At 43.0% G+C, this 20,778-nt stretch overlaps 1 pseudogene; it reads left to right on the top strand.

Annotated features, from left to right (window-relative positions):
* The first annotated feature begins 8,108 nt into the window (after positions 1-8,108).
* LOC121440604 lies at positions 8,109-19,088 on the top strand (annotated as a pseudogene).
* The last annotated feature ends 1,690 nt before the right edge of the window (positions 19,089-20,778 follow it).

Here is a 20,778-nt window from a genome sequence, read left to right as displayed (position 1 = left end):
ACTGCCTGAAGATCTGAGAGTAAAACAGTCCCACTGGTCAGCCTTACAGACGATCAGGTTATGGTAACACACACCTTTAATCCCAGTAGCCACAATGACATGCACCTTTAATCCCAGTAGCCACACTAGTTGACATAGGAAACAAGTGGTGCATACCTTTAATCACGGTGGTACAAGCCTTTAATCCAGCCCTAGAGAGGATTATAAAATGGGAGGAAACAGCCCTCAACACAGTCTCATTCTGAGGTTCCAGGAAGCAGGATCGCCATTTCAGACTGAGGTCAAGGTAAGAGCCAGTGGCTGGCTGTTTTGCTTTTCAGATCTTTAGGTTGAACCCCAATTTCTCTCTGAGTTTTTACTAATCATGTTTCAAATATTGACTTCAGTAAAATAAACTTAGCCAAGCCATCCCTGGAATGATACCAGAATGCTCCCTAAAGTTGAGCAGAAATGAATGTAAGATCATCTTCTTCTGTGATAGTGGAACCCCTGCATTAATACAGGCAGCCAAAGCTCATTTTACTTCCTGTAAATCCATCAAAGGTGACTTGCTGGTTTACAACGAGGTTTTCCTGTTGACTTGACTTGTTCTCTGGTCCTACCTGGTGCATCCTCTCTGACAATTGCTTAATTTAAGATCACTATCCTACTCACTTTTCTCTCCCTATCTCCCCTTACCCCCCTCCCACCCCATCCCCAAGATCCCAATTTTTTGCCCTGCAATCTTGTTTACTTCCCATAACCAGGAGGATAGCTATATGTTTTTCTTTGGGTTCACCTTCTTATTTAGCTTCTTTAGGATATCAAATTATAGACTCACTGACCTTTATTTATGGCTAGAAACCAATTATGAGTGAGTACATCCCATGTTCATCTTTTTGGGTCTGGGTTACCTCACTCAGGATAGTGTTTTCTATTTCCATCCATTTGCATGCAAAATTCGAGAAGTCGTTGTTTTTTTACCGCTGAGTAGTACTCCAATGTGTATATATTCCACACTTTCTTCATCCATTCTTCCATTGAAGGACATCTAGGTTGTTTCCAGGTTCTGGCTATTACAAATAATGCTGCTATGAACATAGTTGAACAAATGCCCTTGGAGGATGGGGGGAACTTGGGGAAACGGGATGATTGGGATAAAGGAAGGTTGGATAGGGGAGCAGGAAAGCACATATCTTAATTAAGGGAGCCATCTTAGGGTTGGCAAGAGACATGGACCTAGAGGGGCTCCCAGGTGCCCAGGGCGATGTCCCCAGTTAGTTCCTGGGGCAGCTGAGGATAGGGAACCTGAAATGACCATATCCTATAGCCATACTGATGAATATCTTGCATATCACCATAGAACCTTCATCTGGCGATGGATGGAGATAGAGACAGAGACCCACACTGGAGCACCAGACTGAGCTCCCAAGGTCCCAATGAGGAGCAGAAGGAGGGAGAACATGAGCAAAGAAGTCAGGACCAAAAGGGGTGCACCCACCCACAGAGACAGTGGGGCTGATCTATTGGGAGCTCACCAAGGCCAGCTGGACTGTGACTGAAAAAGCATGGGATAAAACCAGACTCTCTGAATATGGCGGACAATGAGGGCTGCTGAGAAGCCAAGGACAATGGCACTGGGTTTTGATCCTACTTCATGTTCGGGCTTTGTGGGAGCCTAGCCAGTTTGGATGTTCACCTTCCTAGACCAGGATGGAGGGGGGAGGGCTTTGGACTTTCCACAGGGCAGGGAACCTTCTTCAGATTGGAGAGGGAGGGGGAGAGGAGTGTGGGGAGGGGGAGAGGAGTGGGAGGAGGGAGAGGGAAATGGGAGGCTGGGAGGAGGCAGAAATTTTTTTTCAATAAAAAAAATCAACTAAGACAATTTACATTTAATCCCCTAAAGTACCGTTATTTTAGTTACTCAACTCCGCATTGAATCTTAGGAGGTCATTTAACCCTTCCAAAGACACCAAAAAAAAAAAAAAAAAAAAAAGATCACTATCCTACCTTCCAGTCTTATGAACCCTGTTTAGCTTCGCATTTCAAATGCTTTACCCTGGTGGTGTAGAATATTATTTGAAGAAGTGTTTCGTTTGTTTTTGCTATGGGACATTTGTTTTAATGATGTAAAGATGTGTTGCATTCTTTTATGTGGTATTTGTTTAACTCTGTGAAGCTGTGTAACTTTGCCTGTCTAAAACACCTGATTGGTCTAATAAAGATATAAATGGCCAACAGCAAGACAGGAGAAAGGATAGGCAGGGCTGGCAGGCAGAGAGGATAAATAGAAGGAGAAATCTGGGAAGGGAGGCTCAAGGAAGAAGCAAGAAGAGAAGAAGTGAGAAAAGAAGGGGCCAGCCAACCAGCCACACAGCCAGACATGAAATAGGAAGGAAAGAAAAGTTGTACAGAAATAGAGAAAGGTAAAAATCCAAATGCAAAAGGTAGATGGAATAATTTAAGAAAATCTGTCAAGAAATAAGCCAAGCTAAGGCTGGGCATTCATAAGAAATAATAAGCCTCTCTATTGTTCTATTTACCAATAAAGGCTTGGGAGTCAGATGTTGTGGTGAAAACCTGTTAGATCAGAGGAACTGAGAAGCAACCCCTAACCTTCCTTTTCCAGAAACCCAGCAAGAGAATTGTCTCTCCACTTGTCCCAAACCAAAAAGACTATGAATCTCTAAGTCCCTTCCTATTCCTTCTTGTGTCTCTTCATCCCTATTCCTGGCCCCTCCAACCCCTCAATGGCTAATTCCTATCACCTAGTCACTTGCTCTGCCACCTGATCTAAGGTGAATTTTATTAACACAGTCTTGGAGTTTCACAGTGCGATCAAATATCTCACAACATTTCCCCCACATAATTAATACACCAATTATTTCCACAGCACACAGAACTGGGTATTGTAAGTAGTCAGTAGATTGTTTCCAGAACTTAGGAGGGTGTGCATAAGTTCTATGAAGATAGCATGTTGTCTTACATAAAGAATATGAACAGCTAGAGACTTTTGTACCCACACGATCCTTGGAGCCTAACTCCTCTGAACAGAAAGGAACAATTTGACTATTAACACAGATAATGTGTCAGCTGTTGTACATGTACATGTCACACTAAGATCAGCATTTATCAATTCACTTAATACTCATAACGAGGAATACAGAGCTTAAATAACTTGGGTGGTGTCACTAGCAAGTGAAAGATCCAAACATTAAACTTCCAAACATTAAACTTGTTCTGGTTGTTAACTTAGGATTATTTTTATTCTTTTTTAATTGTGTGTACTTGTGTGTTTGTATGTGAGCGTGTACATGTGAGCAGAGGTGCCCACAGAAGCCTGGAGCTGGGGTTATAGGCAGCTGTGATCTCTCTAACATGGGTGCCAGAGACTGATCTCTGGTCTTCTGCAAGAGCAAAAGTGGTCTTAACCATTAAGCCATCTCTCCAGACTCTTGCTGGTTAGTCTTGACTGTCAACTTGACACAACCTGGGGTTAATTAGGAAGTGGGTACATAAGTTGAGACATTGCCTACATCAGATTGACCTGTAGGGATGTATGTGAGGCATTGTTTTGGGCATTGCCTTGCTTGCTGACTGATTTAGAAGGGACCCAGCCCATTAGTCTTATATATATTGATTATATTTGTTCGTTCTATCAGTCCTGTTCCCCTAGAGAACCCTTACTAACACAGCTCCTCTGAGTTGTTTTTGGCAAGAGTACTTTGTGACTGCAACAGAACAAGGCTCAGTCAATCTGGTTTCCAAGTTTTACTCTTAACTACTAAGCTATACATACTCAAAAAATATGAACTTCACAAAAAGTACTAATATTTTTGAGTATTTTCAGAAATATTTTTGCCACCATGCTGAAGGCTAGAAGTGGTGGAATACACTTGGATGCCAACTCAATAGGTACAGCAACTGGATTATTTTCTCACTCACCTTCAATGTTCTATTGTGCTTTATTTTTATTTATTTATTTATGACACGGTTTCACTGTGCAACATCCCTAGATGTCCTGGAACTAGCTCTTGTAGACCAGGCTAGCCTCAAACTCCCAGAAGCCCACCAGCCTCTGCCTCCCAAGTGCTGGGATTAAAGGTGTGCACCTCCACCACCCAGTTTGTTTTTTGAAAAATTTATTTGTTTTTATTTCATGTGTGTGAGTGTTTGCCCACACATATGTCTGTACACTGTACATGCTTGATGCATGGGGAGCCCAGAAGAGGGTGTCAGATGCTCTGGAGCTGGAATTACAGACAGGCGTGAGCCGCCATGTGGGTGCTGGGAATAGACCCCAGGTCCTCTGGAAGAGCAGCCAGTGCTCTCAGCCACTATACTGTTATTTTAGATCCTGTCTGTGGTACTTTAAATGAATGTGATGGGCTTGTTTTGTATGCACGGGCAACACTCTCCATCTATGAGTTCTAGAAATCATCTGCAATTTCAACCTGCTACTTCATCACTTAAGTTCACTTCTCCTCAAATGAAAGATTCACTTGTATTAATATGCAAGGCATACCCGCTTCAAACGTTCTTCCCCTCATTTCCATGAAACAGGAAACATACATCCATTAGAATGTTTTTATTAGCTCAATAAACACTGATGGAATATCAAATAAAAGTATCTTAGGTTTCTAACATTCTTAATAAAGTATTTCTATGTGCGCATATTTTAGTTTACTGCAACTCGACGAACTAAGCAGGATGAGTATAGTGATTCATATAGTAATTCATTGTATAGATAAATGGAGCAGACAGACGCTAAGTCACTAACAGGTGTCTAATGGTTGTTGCATTGCACCCTCATTACATTGTGTGTTTGCACCTGATGCTGTTTGGGGTGTTCGATGTGGATCCCTGCCCTTTCTTTCCCAAACTTTGTGTGATCTAAAGCTATTAAGAAAGCCAGGGGTAGTATATAATGCGGTATTTCTGTTCAAAAGGTGATGATTATTTCTGGACGAGGGATCTTCGGGCGGCCAAAACCAGACACAGTCCCAAGATGGGCAATGAAGGATGGGTAGAGCTTGGCATCTTTAAACGATTGTCTATAGGATACAGGGAGATGGCAAATGACATTTATGCACCGGCTGCTAGAATCTCCAACTGAGAGTAGCTAGGTAGGTAGTTATAAATAGAAGGCTGTGGCCACAGAAAAGCCGTAGTTTAGGTAGCAAAGCGAAGTAAGAAAGCTTGGAGAGAAAATGGGAAGCTCAGAGTGTGTCCCCAGGAACAGGAGTGAGAGGGGGTACAACTGCAGAAGGCCAGGACCACAGATCAAGGGGGAACTCTGAAATCAGCACAGCAATTCTAACTAACAGAGGCTCTGGAGAATAACTGGAGTGACAGAGACAGTGAGAATGCACTTAGGAAGGTGGGGATGGAGAGGGGGGGCCTGGCAAACATAGCAGCTGCTCTGCAGAGGATGGGGAGGCACTGGGGGAGCAGAGGAAAGAAACCGTTGTCAAAAGTCTCCTGAAGAGCCCTTGGCTTGGTGACTCTGGGGGAAAAAATGACGCCACTTGACCACACACTTGGAGACCCAGAGCAAGCACCGTCAGACTATACCTGACTTGAAGAATACTTCTGGACAGCAGGGAAGAATCTCTGAGTCAGAACTGACCTGAGCTACAGTCCAGCATGGACCACAGACGCCCATCCCCAGCACACCCTGACATCAGGAGACTGGCTTCTCCGAAGCATGACTAGCATACACACGCCCGACAGCAAAGACCTTCTCAGGATGTAACTGGTGTCCATGAGCCTAGGAAAGACTGCTCAGAGGTAATACCGAAGCCAGCGCTGAGGTGAGAGTCCAGAGTCAGATCTAAACTCCAACAGACTCTTCACTTTTGCACTTCTTTACTCAATGCCTGAGGTAATTTGGCAAGCCAGCTTTGTCCGGTCCCATTGTCATTTGGGATTTTTTTTCCCCCTTCTTTTCTTCGCCGCTTTCGTTTGGATAGGCTGTTTCAAGACTTCAGGCTGGCTTGGGACTAGAGATCCCTAGTCTTAGCCCCTCTAGAGCTGTGATTAATAGGGTCATCTTATTGCTTTTCTTTGCCCTTTTCTCTTTTCATCCTCCGTTAGCCAGAGCTTCCCCATCCTTCCCCTTTGTCTATGTTGTTTCCCCTCAGTGTATTTTCCCTCCATTGTTTTTCTAGCATCTTAATAGTAATAGTCAGCCATCTTCTGCTTATATACTTTCCCCGTATACCGCCACTGACAAATATCTTAGGACACACGGTATTTTTAGAGTACCTCCTCTTCCTGAAACAATTACAGTTGACGGAGGAATCACCTTTTAATTGAGCCTATGCTTCTATAGTTATAATCGCTGCAGATAGAGTCCTACTCTTGGAATAATAATAGGGGTCTTAGCCTAGTGCCCCAAACACATAGGCTGAGGTTCTAATTACTGAGCCGGTCCCAGGGCAGCCAAGAGAAACGCCACCTCAACCCTATTACAACCTAGCCCACCTTGAACATTGTAAATATTTTTACTAGAAGAACTAATCATTAAAAAAAAAATCAAACCAGTGACCTAATTTGAGAAGCACTCGTCCATTTGCAGAAAAAACACAGGAAAGGAACCAGCAGATGCCCCACTGGCAGGAGAAAACACCCAGGTTAGGTGGTGAGGAGGAAGCCATCTCGGAAGTTCACTATTTTTATTTCCCACTCATGACTCCTCTCTGTCTGTCTATCAGGGAACTTATCTAACTCCTAGTCCACCATGCATGTCTCCAGATAGGCGTGTTCATTCTGGAGACAGTGGTATAGCCCAGTCTTGTTTTGAATTTACAACCACACTGATTCAGCCTCCCAGATGCTGGAGTTATAACACCATAACTAGCTGGCAGACCCTGAGAGCTTACCTCCCCAGTGCTCCCTCTCCAGTCATGGACAGAAGGATGTGTCATCTCAAAACATCTGGGGAACTAAGAAATGAAAAATCATAGAGTCCAGGAAGTAGAATATCCAAAAGAGAAATACTAGGATCATGGGGAAAAAATAGTTCCAGAACAAGTAGTAAGTAGTTTATCAAGAGACAAAGGCCACAGCCAATAGGCAGTGTCTAAAATTTTAGAAATTAAGTAGCAACATTAAAACCTTACTTAGTATTATGTATGCTAATCAAAAGAACAAGCTAAAAACATTTTTAAAAAATTCTGCTGGGCAGTGAGATTTAAGAACCAGAAAGCTAGGTTTGTTTCTCTTGTTTAAAAGTTTAAACACAGAAGCTTTGAGTGCTTAAATTTCTAGTGTTGCTTTGAGATAATTGCTGTTTAAAATGAGGGTAGAGGGCAGAGTAACAAAAGAGATGGCTTGATGGGGTTATGAAGAAACCTGGTGCCACGGAAAACCCCATGAATCCACAAGGATGACCCCAACTAAGACTCCTAGCAATGGTGGAGAGGGCGCCTGAATTGGCCATCTACTGTAAGCAGATTGGTGACTTCCCTAATTGCTTTTAGAGATAGTCTATCCAGTAGCTGATGGAAGCAGAGGCAGACCCACAGACAAGCACTGCGCTGAGCTCCAAGAGTCTTGTGGAAGAAAGAGAGGAGGGACTGTCCCAGCCAGGGGAGTCAATGGGGGAACCCGCAAAGGCAGCTGGCCTGAGCTTGCAGGAGCTCATGGACACTGGACCAACCGTCAGGGAGCCTGGATGAGAGCAACCTAGGCCCAGCTGCATGGGTGTGACAATTCTGTAGTTTGGTGTCTTAGTAAGGGATTCTAGCAGTGAGACCAGGACCTCTCCCTGGTGTTTTGCTGGCTTTTGGTAACCCATTCCCCATGCTGGATTACCTGGGCACGCTTGGTCTCGCCTCAACTTGATGTCCCGTGCTCTGTACACCATGGGAGGCATGCCCCTTTCTGAAAGGAGGTGGAGGAGGAGTGGATCGGGAAGGCGATGGGAGGAGAGGATGAAGGGGAAACTGGTTGATATGTAAAATAAAAAAATAAATATTATTTAAATAAAATAGTAAAACTATATAAAATATAAAAAATAAAATTAGGTAAATCTATAGAATTCAGAAATCAAATTAGTGTTGAGGCAGAAAAGGGAATGCAGAAACACAGATGAATTAATTAAGGTCAAGAAAGGAGAACACAGCATGGCGAATGCCATTAATAAAAGCACAGTAAGATCTTTGGAAGATCTCTGAACAGCAAATATTATAATAAGTGAGATAAACTTGTCAGAAAAAAGACACAGGGTTACACAGTATGTGACATCAAAGAACAGGGATCCTGGATCACCAAAAAGGCATATTTAAAATCCAATGATCAAGAAAGACAGTTCAAAGATAGAGAAATCCACACTAAGCACACACTGTGTTATTATTTTAACATCGTTATTATGTTAACATCGAGCCAAAAGGAAAAGCTTTATTAGTGGCAACTGAGTTCCTACATGTGCTGAGAGCTTCGGCCAGGCTCTTACCTTTAGAACACCTGAGACAGATACCGATTGCTGCGTCCTCGAGGTCTAGGGAACATCTGTCTAGCTCTGATTGGTTCTTTTCAAATATCCCCCTCACTTTGAATTGACTAACAATGGCATGAGCACCACATCTGGATGGAGAAGAGAAACTCCACAGCTCGCCTGATTTTTATTTAAAAGAACACATGCACGCCTTTAATCCCAGCACTCGGGAGGCAGTGGCAGGCGGATCTCTGTGAGTTCGAGACCAGCCTGGTCTACAGAGCTAGTGCCAGGACAGGCTCCAAAGCCACAGAGAAACCCTGTCTTGAAAAACCAAAAAAAAAATTAAATAAATAAATAAAATAAAAAATAAATAAATAAATAAATAAATAAAAGAACACTTTCTTGACCACTTCACTCTCTCGTATCCAGAGTCTAGTATTGAAGTGACTGTTGATTTGAAGGTCATTAAAAAAAAAAACTCACGTTTTTGTACAGCTTACATGAGCAAGCTATGAGGCCTCGGCTGAAACACTAATCCAGTAAGTAAAGTCACTGTTACTATCTTTCTACATACATTTCTATCTGTATTCACAAACTGAATCCATTAAAACAACAACAAACACCTATCAAAGAACTGGCATGATTCATACCATAATTCTATATTGCAATTCAACAAAACTGTACATAAGCAAATAAAAGATAAATAATCTTCCTGTGGTCAGAAAGTCTAAAACAAGTCAAAGTATAGTGTAACTTAGAAAATAGTTGGAATTAATCATTTTTAAATAATTAATTAATTATAAAAACATCTGTGTGTTTACGTTACTTTTCTATTGCTGTGATAAGGCACCATGTCCAAGACAACTTGCAGAAGGAAGCATTTAATTGGGGCTTGCAATTTCAGAGGGTGAATCCATAATCATCATGGCGGGGAGCGTGGTAGCAGGCAGACATGGTGCTGGAACAGTAGTGAGCACTTATATTGGATCCACAAAGCCCCCTCCAATGACATACCTCTTCCAACAATGCCACACCTCCTAATCCTTCCCAAACAGGTCCATTACTGAGAAACAAGCATGCAAATATGAAGCTGCAAGAGCCATTCTCAATCAAACCACTAGACCATGTATCAACATTTTTGCACTTGTAATTTGATTTAAAGGAAAATTGAAATGCATGTACAGATGCTGTGCACACCTGCATGCAGGGACACACATGCAGGCAAAAATTATACTGGGATAAAGTCACATTTTTACAAAAATTATTTAATGTTTGTGTGTGCTGGCGTGGAGGCCAGAGGTCTACATTGGAAAAGCAGTATTTTCTGTGTACAAACTACTTCCACTGTGGTTCCTCACCTTGTCTTTTCAGACAAAATCCTTCACAGAACACAGTACTGGAAAGTGACTAGATGGGCTGCTTGTTTCTGCCCTCCATCCCTAGGGTTACACGTGAATGTGACCATATGTGGCTTTTCTGCAGCTGCTGGGGATCAGAATTCAAGTCTGCATACTCATATGACGACAGGCATTTTACCAACCAGAATTCAAGTCTGCATACTCATATGACAGGCATTTTACCAATGGAGCCCTCCTTCCAGACCCTCAGCTGAATGCTTGTGTAAAAGAAAGAAAATCACATCTCTAAAAATGAAAGTGCTCTGGCAGGAGAGAAGGCGTCAGGGGAGCTGGGTTCAGTTCCTAGTACCCACAGGGTAGCTCACAACTGTCTGTGCCTCCTGTTTCAGAGGTCTCTGATGCCCTCTTCTGGCATCTGCAGGAACCGGGTATACACGTGGTGCATAAACATACAGAAAGACAGAAAAAAATACACAAAACGTAAATTTTTTTTTAAATTTATTTATTTATTAAGGATTTCTGCCTCGTCCCCACAACCGCTTCCCATTTCCCTCACCCTCCCCCGATCAAGTCCCCCTCCCTCATCTGCTCGAAGAGCAATCAGGGTTCCCTGACCTGTGGGAAGCCCAAGGACTGCCCACCTCTATCCAGGTCTCGTAAGGTGAGCATTCAAACTGCCTAGGCTCCCACAAAGCCAGTACGTGCAGTAGGATCAAAAACCCACTGCAATTGTTCTTGAATTCTCAGTATTCCTCATTGTCCGCTATGTTCAGCTAGTCCGGATTTATCCCATGCTTTTTCAGACCTAGGCCAGCTGGCCTTGAAAGTATGGAATATATACATATTAGAGTATTACTCAGCAGTAAAAAACAAGGACTTCTTGAATTTTGCATACAAATGGATGGAAATAGAAAACACTATCCTGAGTGAGGTAAGCCAGACCCAAAAAGAGGAACATGGGATGTACTCACTCATATTTGGTTTCTAGCCATAAATAAAGGACATTGAGCTTATAATTCATGTTCCTAGAGAAGCTAAATAAGGTGAATACAAAGACAAACACATAGGCATCCTCAGGAATATTAACCTTCATCAGGCGATGAAAGGAGACAGAGACAGAGACCCACACGGGAGCACCGGACAGAAATCTCAAGGTCCAAATCAGGAGCAGAAGGAGACGGAGCACGAGCAAGGAACTCAGGACCACGAGGGGTGCACCCACACACTAAGACAATGGGGATGTTCTATTGGAAAACGTAAATTTTTTTTAAAACATAATAAAGTGCCGAAAGAATCAAAGCTAAACAGTCTGGCGTGGGAAATTAAGCCTTGGGCGCCCTCTACTGACTCTAAGAAAAAAATCCCAGAAAAAAATAAAACTCAAACCTCAAATTTGTAACACTTGTCCAACATAGATCTTAAAGTTATCTGAGTTGGCATAGTGGTTCAGCACTGAGGAAGCTGAGGCAGAAGGATTGCCTTAAGTGTAAGGACAGTTAGAAAGGGAAAAAAGCTCAACCTCTCAGTAGCCATGCCCTGTATCTCTAGGTGAGAATCGTCTGGATTACAGCTCACTGCAGCTGGAGGACCCGTGGCCACGGAAGGTGACATATACCCACATGTTGTAGGAACACCACACCTGCATTATCCGTGAGACATTGCCCTTCCCTCCAGTGTATGTTTAAAATATAGAATGTTTTCTTTGTAGACCAGGCAGGCCTCGAACTCAAGATTTGCCTGCTTCTCCCTCCCCAGTGCTGGGATTAAAAGTGTGTGCCACCACACCCGCTATAAAATGTTTTCAGTCTACGGTTAGGCATAGAATTCATATAGCCAAGAATAAGGTTTAGTTCGCTCTGTAATTTTGGATTTGAAGAAAAGAAAAAACAAAGCAATATTACTCATGACAAGTTGAACATGTACTTTTAATTGGTGTGGATTGACATTTAGAGTTAAACATTTTTGTTTCCAAATTAGAGTGCTTATCTAGCCTGCATGTATTTTCTCAATATGTTAATGAAGTCTTTCTTTTAACGTACTTTCAAAGGTGTGTGATTGTTGACATACACCATAATTTCATTCATTCTAAGTCAACAATATTCATGGGGCAGGCCGACTTGGCGCTACGGCAATAAATAATAGCAGCAACCAAAAGGGTCTGTCTGTGCCCTCTAGTCTCCGACAGAGTGACACACTTTATTTATTTAAAAATTTTGTGAAAAGCAATGGGCTAACTAAAGATTGTATTTCATTGCCTGGGCGGGCGCCAGTGCTGCTTTTTTTTTTTTTAATTTTTCTTATCAATGATTTGCTTACACAAAAACACATTGCCAAAGCCAAGTGTTGATTTTGAAGATTCGGTTAATGTCTGATGAGTCAGGAGCCTCTCACACTCTGAGGACACCGCCACTCTTACCGCTCTCTGAAGCAGGTGTTATTTTTACAACCGCTCCAGAGACTGCTCAGTGTATAATGTAGGCAGAATGCTCGAATCAGTGCCTGGGAAGGTACGCAGTAGAAAGCAGCTACCGCTACGATGTCTTTGAGTGTTCACGTGACCGTGTTAGCTCACCAGATCTTTACTGGTGACTGAAATGAGAGCAGGAAAACAAGAACTAGGTATTAAAGCCTGTTTGTAAAGGGGGCTGTGCTGGGGTCCTACATCCCAGGGGCAGAAAACTGTCCCCTTGTCCTCATCACAGGGAAAGATGGAGCAAACTGGACTTTAAAAACTTCTCCTAGACTAGAGAACAGAAGTAGTCACTTTTTAGGATCCCTGGCTACCCCAAAAGTGGCAGAAAGAAAAGAATGCAGAGAATCCTGGTCCAAAAAAACAATGCCTCAACTGGAGAGCTGGGGCTGGTGGGAAACTAAGCTGCGCTCGTGAACTGCTGGCAGTCCAGAGGGGAAAATTTGGGGGGTTGTAAACTTTACCTCTGGCAGGGAAAGCATTTCCTCAAGTTATGAATCATGAATTAATCCAGCCATAAGATCAGATCTCTCATGAGTCCTGTCAATGCACCATCTCTGAATACCGGGTACCAAGCTTTCTATACATGGGCCTTTCAGGAGGAAACTTCAAATCTAATTCATAAGACTTACCTAGTAAGAAATGTTTCATAGATAAGTAGATGATAGATAGATAGATATAATTAACTAACAGTGATTTACATACAATGGAGTACTATAAATGGAATGAATGAAAATGTTTTATTTTTCCACTCTTGGTTTAAGGATGATAAATGCTAGCAGAAATGTACTTGCCGATCATGTCTTGTGGATGAGGAAGTAAATGGCAGCAGGGTTGTGAGCAGTGGGAAGGAGGAACTGTTGACTCTCCAGTATCAAGACTGATATTATCTGCAAAGGGGTATGATAGCAGATGACAGTGTTTTTGGGTTAGTAATAGCTCTTCATTGCTAACTCTAGGTCAATCACTAAAATTGTTTTATATAAGGGTATAATTGGTATGTCAAGAGGTGGGAGAGATGGAACCAAATATATGTTCAGCTAAAATCACAAAAGAAAACAGTGGAAGACAATAAGTAAGCAAAAACTGAGACTGCATGAAGCTAGACCAGAGCCAGGACAGGTTTCTAATGACCCCAGCCAGGGACCAGGCCTCAATTTCAGTTTACTGGAACAAGCAATCAGTTCTTGGGAGAGCTGCAACCCAGGGGAAACCAATCAGAAGGTGCCCTTCAGCCTTATTCAAGCTTAAGAGAACTAAAGTTAGTTTCCCTCACCCTGCAGGTGAAAAGCTCCTAACCACTAAGCCACCAACCAATCCTATAGTAACCTGTAAACTTTTTGTTTAAAGCCACCGATCAGCACCCAGACTAACCTCCCCTCCCTGTAATTCCCCTGAACTTGCTTAAAAGGAGTCTCTGACTTCTCTCATTGTTGCCACGCGCCACCCCAACATGTTGGATTAACAAAGTGCTCTTGTTTGTTGCATACATGACTGGTGGTCTTTTATGGGACTTCGAATTAGTGTTTAAAGGCATCATGAAATTTGTCCTAGAATACAGTGAATCTACTGATAAATGCATGTGTTCTGATTATTTCACCAGCTGGTCATTCCACCTTATTCTCCAGCCCTTATGTTCATAGAAACATTGAACTTATGTCTTTGAGTGGCAGCAGCATCTAAGTGTTCAGGTATTTAATTACAAAGATAGAAATGATTAAACTTTGCCCACTGGGCCTCCCACATTAAACAGCCAATTATGCAAAGGGAAAGTTCTGGATGGAAATCAGTTATTACAGTAAGCACAAATGAAACAGCCTCGTTGCTAATTTGAAGAAAGCTTTATAGTCTGGATAGAACAAACTGGCTACAGTAGTCTGTGGGCATGGGGAGTCCTGACTGAATGTGTGTTGTTGACATGAGCCCCAATGCCTCTGGTGTATGACAAGACAGTTCCTGAAGAGATGCAATACATCTATTCACTCCTGTAGGAAGCTCACAACAGAACAAAGTGTGGACACCATCAAGGTCCAACTTGGTGAATCAGTAAGTCCTATAGCAGTTACTTACAAGAATATAGGTGAGGGGTGGCTTCCAGAAGCAGAAATGGCTCAAAGATAGCTGCATCACCAAAGCCCACCACAGCTTGGATGACAGCTCACAAAAGCTGGCGGCCTGGAGCCCAGTACACAGTCTAAAGGCTGCTCTAGCTGGCGAATGCCATTTCCAAGTGACTCATCTGCCTCTCGAAGGCAGCTCTGCTGGTTTCTGTTTCTCCCAGGCAGTTGGTCTGGTTTCAGAGTCTTCTTGATAGCTTGGCTTATCTGACAGTGACTCTCCACAGTTTGGCTTGTTTATGCTTGAGAAAAACAAACAAAAACAAACAGTAAGAGTCAAGTGAATCTGATCAGTTTTAGGAACTTCCTGAAGTTGTTCATCTTCCGCCTAACAGAGCTTCCCTGCAGGATGGAGTGTTTCAATGTTGGGGGAACAGATATATAACAGCCTCAAACGCATGACAATGGCAAAGGCTTCCTCAGGCCCAAGAAGGAATGTTTACTAATGATTAAGGAAGGTGTTGCAAAAACTTTGTTAGGATTTCTATTACAGTGATAAAAACACTGTGGCAAAAAGCAGCTTGGGGAAGAAACAGTTTATTCACTCACAGTTCCACAGAACAGTTCACCATCAAAAGCAGTGAGCATCGGAACTCAAGTAGGGCAGGGACCAGGAGGCAGGAGCTGATGCAGAGGCTGTAGAGGGGTGTGGCTCTGCTTGCTCAGCCTGCTTACTTACAAAACCCAGGACAGCTAGCCTAGGAATGACACCACCCACAATGACCAATCACTAATTAAGAAAATGTCCTATAGTCCCATCTTATGGAGGCATTTTCTTAATCAAGGTTCCCTTTCCTCCCATAACTTTTGCTTGTGTCACATTGACATAAAATTATCCAACACACTCCAGTTTGTGAGGCTCTGTAAGAAAGAAGTATCAGGCTGTAAACAGCTGGGAGAAAGAGGATAAAAGCAATCCACAATCTTACTCAGGTATGTTTAAGTGGCAAGAATGCTATAGGAGTGAAAAACTAGTTGCCTATTGTATTTAGGACATTCAACCAGAACTCACTCCTGACACTATTATCAGGGACAGTAACTGTTGAGGAGTATTGTTTTATAAAGTGTGTTGCATTTTTTTCCTACTGCTTTTGTTAGCAATTTAAAGATGTGCTTAATTAAATAAAATCAACCGGCTCCCTGGAGGCTGAGTCAGCAAGTAGAAACAGGTGGAAACACGGGTAGTGCAGGGTTTTTAACTGGGGGCAGAGAGAAGGATGCTGCTGGCTTGTTTGGTTGAAGCCAGCAAAGGGAGGTTAGCTACTTGCTATTCAGCCTAGCTGTGTGAGCAGAATTCCACCTCAAACCTTGACTTGTGAGTTCTCTAGCTTTAGATAAAGTTTCCCTTAGTAGCTTTGACAAAGTCAGTGCCTGAGGGAACAGAATCCCCTCAGGCTGTGGTTTTTGCTCTGAAGCCCTTGCTTAAGGCAGTCACTGTAGATAATAAAAAGCTTATAACCACAAATAACCTATGGATAGGTAGGTCATGGACCCCATTTGACTTTTCCTCTGATAAATATATCCAAACTAACTCCTAATGACTTATGTCCACAGATTAGTGTGTCTCTTACCCTTTATTAGAGAAGCGTCATTTTGCAATACATGGTGACTGTTTTGAAACATAGACCCATAACTGGTCAAGGTGTAGAGAATAAGAGCAGACTGCTCAGCCCTAAATGGGGCATCTGTATCACAGTCCCCCTGCAAGTGCTCATGAATCACCCCAAACAAGAGGCAGAAAGATTATAAGATCCGGAGGTGGAAGACGGCTACAATGGAATGGGAGTTTTAGGACAAAACAAAGCAGTTGTTCATAGGAAGCCACAGCAATTATGAGCTGCAGGAGAACCGCACATGTGTAAGCCAGACAAAGATCTCAACACGGGGTTGGGAGGTGGTAATGAAGTCCCACCCTCAGCCGAGGAGCTATTGGAAATTGACGATTGATGGAATAGAAAGAGGGAGAGCAAGTTTTCTTCAGTGAGGCTGCTCCTGAGAGGCCATCGATGATACACAAACAGGCAGCTCCGAGAGGACTCAGTGGGAATAAAAGGAAATGTGAAGTGAGAAGAGAATAATCTGAAGGATGGGAGAGGAACAGAGTGGAGGGAACGGAAGCTGGACTAGATCAAAACAGATTGTGAGCATGAACTGAAGTCTCAGACAATAGCACAATGATTTAAAGGAGAGAGTACAGAGCAGAGCGGTAAGTGACAAAAATAGCATCAAATATCACATGTGGTAGAAGAGCATAGGATGCTCCTTCAGATCTTAGTGTCCTGGCGCTAGACTAGAAAGCATATTCAAAGCCTGTGCTTCTGTGACATCTAGGAACTTTTTTTCTTTTTGGCTTTTCGAGACAGGGTTTCAGGGTTTCTCTGTAGCTTTGGAGCCTGTCCTGGAACTAGCTCTTGTAGACCAGACTGGCCTCAAACTCACAGAGATCCGCCTGCCTCTGCCTCTGCCTCTACGTCCCTAGTGCTGGAATTACAGGTGTGTGCCACCACCGCCCAGCGACATCTAGGAACTCTCTAGGGGACGTAGATGTTCCAATAGACAGTCCCTCACTCTCTGTACTTCGTCTTCATCAGGAAACAGCCAGTAATAAGAATGATTTAAAAATCAAAACGGAGGTTGGCACCAGCTCCCCAGATTTGGCTCTCTTAGACCAGGAATTGTTCAACCCCTTCTACTTCTGGAGAGACTCGTCTACCTGAAATAGATATCAACATAGAACTCAAACAGGACTCCGAGGAGAGATTCTTCACAGACAGAGCAGGGGAAACACCTGGAGTCCCCATGCGGGGCTCTGTTCATATCACCATGGCCACCTGGAAGGAATTTGAAGAAATGGCAGAGAACTAGAGCCCCAGGTGGGTGAGCCAGAATAGATGGGAGATACTCTCGGCTGAACTGCAGACTTCCGGCCGGATTGCTCATGAAGAGGGTGGAGGTGTAGAACAGTGGCATGAGGAGCAAGATGAACTACCAGGTTGTAGCAAACCAAGAAAACCAGATTTTAACAAATCAGGATGGCTCCATGCGTTTAGTCAGTGTTGCTGTTAAGAATTTAGAGGCTGCTTCTATGTCCATGACACGGACACGAGCATCTCAATTTGCTGTAACCCCAATGAGGACAGGAGCTGCGAAGCACAAGATTTCATACCAAAAGCTTCATTAGATCAGTATTTGTCGATGACTGATCCCTTTGGAGTACAGTTTACACGGAGATCACCAAGTGCTGGGCATACAGCCTGCCAGGTGTGGCTCTGACATTCAGCAGGCAGAACTGGCACTGGTTTGTGAATCTCTGGCATCAGACATGCAGTAGTGAGTGCCAAGAACTTTAGCATTCTCCAGCCACAAGCTTTCGGTTATCTTTTGAGACCAGCTGACAGCTGCAGGCTTGGTTCCAGTTTTTAATGGGTTTTAAAAAGACCTCAGTGACATTAGGCAAGGTATTCTTAAACCCGTGTGTGCTTTTCTGAAGAGTCTTCATATTGACAAAAGGAGAGAGTGTCTGTGTTAACTTCAGGAGGTTTGAGTGACAGATTATGGTAGAGCTTAGTGCTTTTGTGTGGAATTAGCTAAATATCTAGATATTTTACTTTGGGGATTGTATAGTTCCAAAGGCATTTATCTTTACATCTCACTGTTTTGAACCTGTGTGCAAAGTTTCTTCTGTTCGTTGGATTTCCTATAAGTAGGACAACAAAGTGTCTCAGAAGCTCTGCATGATGACACCCCCAATCTTCAGAGTAGATCTTGTCAATGAGCTGGTAGAAAGTTTGGGCAAGTGTCTGAAATGGTCTGATCTGCAAGCCTTTGTCTTTGTCTTCCAGGTGAGAAAGGCCTGGGCATACCTACTCATGGAGCTTCTTGTAATCCCATTTCTCCCAAAGCCTCTTATTATGAGGAACAGAAGTAACTATTCATCTGTCCATGAGATCATGTGCTCCTCAAGGCGAGGCATCTGTCTGGCTCACTATCTCAGCCGGCTGAGCATGTATGTCAAGCTGACATACTCAAGACATATGCACACACCTGCGTGTGCCACGCCAAGTACCCACTATACGCAGACACCACGGTGCCCACCAGGATACGGGTTGGAAATGAAGGTATAGATTGGCTGCCGTGGGCTTCTGCGCAGAAGTTTAAAACTGCGCTGGAAGCCAAGCACGGTGGTACACACCTATTATCTCAGCAAGTATGAGGAGGCTCGTGAGTTCAAGACCAGTTCTAATTAGCTTAAATGACCTAAACAGAATGGGGGCAAGTAGTCAACTAGCAAGCTAAGCCCTACATAACACAAAGAAGATTACGGCTGTTTTTTCCAACATTGCCAAACTATAAAAACAAATAAACAAAAACCTACAAACATTTTGAGTAGACATAAAACCTATTTACCTTGATTGGAGCATTATATATGTCTACCTGTTATACTGAAGCATCACGTGGTACTTTAAGTAACATATACAATATACAAGTGCTTTTGGTTTGGTTTGGTTTGGGTATTATTTTTGCTTGTGTTTCCACATACCTGCAATTCTGGTTTAAATGTATAAAATCCCATGCCTCCTAAGTTGTTGCTCAGATTCTATCCTCTGTATGATAACTTGGGCATTGGCCTGACAGAGCCGCAGCGCTTGTTTCTTTCCTCCCGGACTGTCACTGTCACTGAAGATGCTGCTGCTCCATGGACCAGTGTGTTTCGCACCTGACACCACATTTGCTTAACTTGGCAAACGATGGGGTTCCAAATGTCAGAGCGCTCCTCACAAAACCACTAGGACAGATGCTGTAGAGAGAGGCTAAATCGTGGCCTCCAGATGGATTGACAGTGACGTCAAGTTCTTGGCAAGCATCCACCCTTCCAGCACCAAAGCCTCTGAAGATGCAATGAGTCCTACTTCCTTAACCTACTAGAAACCATAAACCATGGCAACCTTCCTGCTGCCACAAGAGCATGGTTCAACTGCCCTGAACCAGTCTGGGACAGGTGGGGGGGGGTCCTTCCTCCTGCTGGCTTAGTTGCAAGTGCTAGTTGATACCCCAGGTTCAAGGGTTTGAAGAGTTGGGAGAAAGTCCAGTAACCACTATTACTTTATCTTGGCATAAGAGAAAGTCATTTTTCAGAGGATGGTAATTGTCACCAGAGCCTTAACTCTTTACTTCCTCTTCCTGACTAAAAGAAGCCGGAGTTGGCAGAGCATTTCCCTTTGGAAAGAATGAGGTTCCCAGAGACCTGCCTTGCTTCCTCCTGGTTTTATCCAATGATTGATACATGATGTTTTTATGGCTAGAAGGCACATTAGATGGGAAAGACCTTCAGTATGAGCCTCAGCGTTCCTTCCCTCCACCATAGCTGCCCATCCCAGCGCCATGTGTAAATAGTTCTTGGTGTGCAAATAAATGGCAGAAGAGATTTCGTTTTACTTTTAATTTCTTTTACGGGCTGGATGTTAACAATAAAATAAATTATGATTTTGAATCCTAATACAGTGCTTTGTTGCACACAATTACACAGTATTTGCTGACTCTCTCTTTACTAATTTTTTTCATGTTGGCCGTAACCTGAAGCAAATTTCTTATCATCAATAAGTGCATTTTAACTTGATCACGGCCATCTCTGAGATGTAACTTTGTCTCCCTGTGCTTCGCAGGTGCCATTCTGGACTGGGCAGTCTTCACGGTGCTGTTAGAACTGTCATGGTCCACACACCTGAAGATAGAACTCAGTTGCTGAAGCTGAGGAAAAACGTTCAGCGTTCGAAGAGATGAGTCTCACTGATGAACAAAGAAAGTAGACACTTGAAATATGCTCTTCGAGGAGATTCTGTGAGCATTATTCAAATGGCAACAAAGGCCGTAGACAACTGCATAAGCTTAGTTGATAAAGGAGCGGCAGGGGTGAGAGGATGGGCTCCAGTTTTACAGACGCTCAACTGTGAGTGAAGTGATACTAAGAAGCTTGGAGTTACAGAGACATCTGTTATAAAAAGGAGAATCAACTAACGAAGCAAACGTCATTGTGCTTGTCCATTGTTTTGAATACAGTTCTATCGCGTGTTGTATGCATCACTTTTATGTGTGATGGGAAACAGAGAAATTCATATTGTTTGCTCTATTGTGGCATTCAATTTTTTAAAGTGTTCCGCAAATGACCCTCCAATATCTTTAAGGTACGCCTGTAACAGGGTGAAGAAATATACAGCATGCTAACATAATCACAAGATATTGGGAGTACCTATATTAATGTCATACAAAGGAAAATTAGGACCTAGGGAAGTTATCAGTTTGGGATATTACAAAATCGTACAGGAATTGTGTATGCAAAATGATACAGCAGCCCCGAATGTGTATGAGCCAACAGCCCATCATCAAAGCACATGAGCCTGAATCAAATAGTAC

The sequence above is a fragment of the Microtus oregoni genome, unplaced genomic scaffold (genome assembly GCF_018167655.1).
Source record: "Microtus oregoni isolate MIOR12 unplaced genomic scaffold, Mior012 000069F_ref0000032, whole genome shotgun sequence".
Lineage (NCBI taxonomy): Eukaryota > Metazoa > Chordata > Mammalia > Rodentia > Cricetidae > Microtus > Microtus oregoni.
Note: the sequence above shows the minus strand (reverse complement) of the source record. Positions and strands in the feature narration are given on the sequence as shown.